Genomic DNA, 4513 nt, shown 5'->3' with positions numbered 1-4513 from the left:
GATTTTTTATTAAAGGCAAGATACATTTTTATAACAGTACAAAAAGCCATAACAATACACATACACAATGTAGACATTTTCCATATGCATTAAATAAAACATATAAACCAACAAGATACATTAATAAATAACATCCCTAATATAAAATAATCCTTTGGGTATGTCTCCAAAACATCTTCATCTTAGCCCTTACATTTATTTCTTAATTTTTATTTAAACATTCTAAAATGTTTTATTAAACTGTGCAATTCAAAATACAATTCAAAACGATGCAATACAATTCAAAACGATTAGACCAATCAAAGTAAAAAACCTAGCCGTTCTAATTTTCAATATATATCCTGCCTCTACCAAGAAATAAAAATTGACCATTAATCTGTGTTTAAGTGTCATCTTAATCCAAAACTCCTAAAACCCAACGGTCATACCAGACCGTGTGGTGAAAGAGTTTGATACCATCATGTCATTGGGATGGAGACAACGTGTATCGTAAATATAACATCCAAGTATCAAAACATTTTTGTGGGTGCGAGTCAAGATGTTAGGTAGCTTCACTTTTATCTGTCAACAATAAAGATTGTAAATAATTAATAATATGTGTAATTGTTGGGGAATGAGGTTTAAGCCAGTGTTTCAAAATACATTTTTTTGCTTCCAGCAAACAAGGATGTTCAACCTAGATTAGTTGTAATCGACTGAGAAAAGATTCCATGAAATAATTCCAAGTGTGGCAAAAATTGATAAGTATTACCGGTAATATTATTAATAAATCTAAAAACCGATTGCCAAAAGTGACTTATAGCTGGACAGTCCCACAACAAATGTTCTAATGATCCCGAAGGGAAAGCACATTTGTGACAAGCTTTTATTCTTTGTGTAGTAAAACCTGTACTAAATTTTAAATTAAATGCATAATATGCTCCGTGAATAATTTTAAATTGCATCTCACGTCACATTTCACTGCACTCATTTTATCAATGCCGTTTTCCTTAGCAAAAAGATGGTATGTGTAAGAGCTCCCCCTGATAGATTTACATTGCCTTTTTTATGCCAATACACAGAGGAGTGACTGATAGGACCATCAAATGAAAAGAAGGAGTTAGAGGAATGGAAGAGGTGTACACACAGTTTATGATGTTCTGTGGACACACTAAGGATGCTCCTATTATAGCCAGATTCATAATTCCACAGGTTCAGATTTTAGTAATTGCTAACCAGCCGATTAGTTAGTTCAAAATATGGAGTTCAAAGAGTCCAAATTAGACATGTCTGGGACTTATGGTTCACGGGAACAGGCTAAAGGGGGGTTTCTTGGTCTCAAAATGCTACCTACTACTTTGGATGGATCTGTGTGATGGAGATTTGAAGATTATTATTAAATGTGTTCCTGAATACAGCTCCGAGGTCAGTCAGAGGCCACTCTGCTACTCTTATCTGCCAGATCCTGAGTTTTATGACACTTGGTGACACAAAATCCCAACTTTGACAACACGTGTTGAAGGATGTGCTGAAGACAGAGAGGAATACCTGATAAGAGAAAATTCAGGCTCCTGTGTACATACTTTTAGACACAGGCCCTAAAGCGGGACTCTATCCTCCACTCCTGTACCTTTAGGAGGGAATCTAACAGTGTTCTCCCCAATATCACAGTGACAACACTGCTTTATGTCTCCATAATGTAGAACTGGGTAGTCACATAAAGACTCTGCCTATTTACCCTACAGTGAGATGACAGAATGCAGCTTGTCAGTCAGCAGCTGGCCAAACCTAGTCCTGCCTATTTGCTTTCCAGAATGACCACATTGCCATTTTTAAAAAAAAAAATGTTGCACATGTTGCCAGCCGGCGGAACACAAGATGCCGGCCGGCTTCTTACCTGGTCCCGCTGATCGTCCGACGTCCTTCTCGTTCCAGCGCCGGATGATCTCTGAAGGGAGAAGCAGTCCGGCGGAGAAAAAAAACACCGGACGGCTCCTCCCTGCGTGCGTGATGACGTCGGCGCGTGTGCGGGAAATTCAAATAGAAACTCATTCATTCATTTTGTATTGGATTCAATACAAACTCCTGTATGCAATCCAATACAAAATAATTCAAATAAATACAAAGTGTGTAATTGGTAAATTCAAACTGTCATTTTGTATTGGATTGAATACAAACTCCCGTATCCAATCCAATACAAAAAATAAAAAAAAATAAAGAAAAAGTAAATAACTTGGAAATTCAAATTTATATTTTGTATTTGATTGGATACAAACTCCCGTATCCAATCAAATACAAAATAATTCAAAACAAACCCCAATAAATACAGAATCAAAGTTTTAAAAATTGCCAGTTATTCCCTGGATGGCTAGTGTGTAACACTGTGTCTTATCTTACCTTTGCTGATCTTCCCCTAATTTTGACCATTTGCTGCCTGCTTTGACCTCTGCCTGGACTCCGACATCTCTGCCTGCCGCCTGCCCTGACCTCTGCCTGGACTCTGACATCTCCGCCTGCTTTGACCTCTGCTTGGACTCTGACATCTCTGCCTGGACCTGGACATCACCGCCTGCCTGACCCCTGCCATGGCTTCAAGCTTTGTTTATGTAGTCATGTTTAAGCTGATTTTTGTGTTTTTCCTTTAATTTTATTAAAAGTAATTTTTTTTTTTAAATGATTGTGTGTTTCAAACATTTTTTATATTCATAATATCTACTAGAACCCTGTTCGGACATATTTCTGTAAGTTACAGGTCTACAATTTAAAAAAAAATTTCATGAAAAACAGTGGATCACTTTTGGTACAGAAATCTAGACCTCAGTGTAACGCTCAGGAGGTTAAATAAAAGGGTTTTTTACCCTGCGTTTAGGTGCACTTTAACTGTTTTCTGGAGATATTATTTGTTTTCAGCATATGCAATTGTGATAGCTTCAGGACTATGTATCTGTGAATACAAGAGATTAAATATTTCACAAATTAAGTATGGGTTTTCTAAACTAACATAACATGTCCAGGCTGTGATGGTCGATTATTAAGCAGATAAACATTGCATTAAGGGGAAATTCATGCACAAACCCAATTAAAGTAAGGCAAAGAAAAGAAAATGGATAAAGCATAAATACTTTTCCTTTCAATTTAATTTAGGATATCCTAGCTCTGTAGCAGATTTTAATTAAATGAGAGTTTGAAAATGCTTGGTTTCCCCAAACAATGAGCCACATTTGCATTTTGTTATTATAAGGTCATCAGGCAGGAAGTTTTCTAATTGTGATCTTTGTTACAATGGTTTTGTAATAAGACTTCCAATTAGTTTTAATAAACTTTCCATGCCTCCAAACTTTACTAGTTTTTTGGATAAAATGTTTGCATTTTTCCCCAAGGATATATTTACCACAAAACTGCCATATATTATTCCAGACTAGCAGAATTTAAGGATTTTTTCATGTTTTTTCCATTAACTTAAAATAATCTTGTTATTTGACTTCAAAAAGGATTCTGTACACATAATATAGTTTGGGTCACTTTTTTTGTGGCCAATCTCAGCTTAGTTTTCATTTTTCTTTACTGCTTTCCAGCTACTTGTAGCTCTGCTCAGCCATGTCCCTGAATAGCACATTCACAATACAGTGCGGGAAGTGCTCCCTACTCTGATTTTTATAGCTTTGTATATCCCTTTTTATATCATATATTAACATTTTTTAAAATTTGCACTTTGAGGTGCCTGTAAACATGTTTTTCCTTTAGTGAAAATGCTGCTTTCCCACTCCAGAGCTCTGATGAATATTGACCGCACTCCTGATAATAGGCACTTCCATGCGTGCCTTTACTGTGGAGAAATGGAACGGGAGAATCTGGCCAAGGCCATATGGGAAGTATAAAACACTTAATGTATGATATATTTTATAAGCAAAACTTTCCTTTTATGTTGGATTTTAATACCTTTCAAATGTAAAAAACCTAAAACAGATACATATCTCCCAAGCTAATTCACAAAAGACTAAGTTTGGCTTTAAATTATGTTGTGTTTGTTATTATAGGTTCATTGATTGACAATACTAATTAGAGTTCTTTGATAGGCTCCTCCTCACTTTAAATAGCTGATTGATACTATTGGGGGCCACCTACATGGAAAACAAGCATTGAAAGACCAATATTACGTTATTGGTCATTCAATGCTTGTTTTCCATGTAATGATTACATATTATTTATCCTATGTATTTTCTCTGTATATAATAAACAGACCGTTATAGTACGCTCCTAATACCTATCCCTGGGGAAGCCCATTGCGGCAAAATGGATTGGATTTTTGCGCAACACAAAACGATCAAATAATTAACCTTCCTTATTGCAAATTATTTTGTGCTCGTACGGACTATATGTAGTATACTCAAACCCTATTCTGTGATATGTTAACAGGGCAGAGGTAAATCTTGTATGTTTGTGTTTATGTCATCCTTTATTGTATTGAGAAACTATTCAATTAATACATTATTAACTTTTTGCATGAACAATTGCAAGCCTCAAACCTCTTTTC

The 4513-nt window shown here is 35.7% G+C and overlaps 1 long non-coding RNA gene across 1 annotated transcript; it reads right to left on the bottom strand.

The window, feature by feature from the left end:
* Positions 1-2405: 2405 nt before the first annotated feature.
* Positions 2406-2695, bottom strand: LOC140330069 (uncharacterized). The gene is made up of 2 exons (XR_011920600.1): positions 2503-2695; positions 2406-2466 (listed from the first exon to the last, which is right to left on the bottom strand). It is a non-coding gene; the product is annotated as an uncharacterized lncRNA (long non-coding RNA).
* Between the last annotated feature and the right edge of the window lie 1818 nt (positions 2696-4513).

Source organism: Pyxicephalus adspersus, chromosome 4, assembly GCF_032062135.1.
Source record: "Pyxicephalus adspersus chromosome 4, UCB_Pads_2.0, whole genome shotgun sequence".
In the NCBI taxonomy this organism is placed as follows: Eukaryota; Metazoa; Chordata; class Amphibia; order Anura; family Pyxicephalidae; genus Pyxicephalus; species Pyxicephalus adspersus.
The sequence above is the reverse complement of the archived record's forward strand: the minus strand, read 5'-3'. Positions and strand labels throughout refer to the sequence as shown.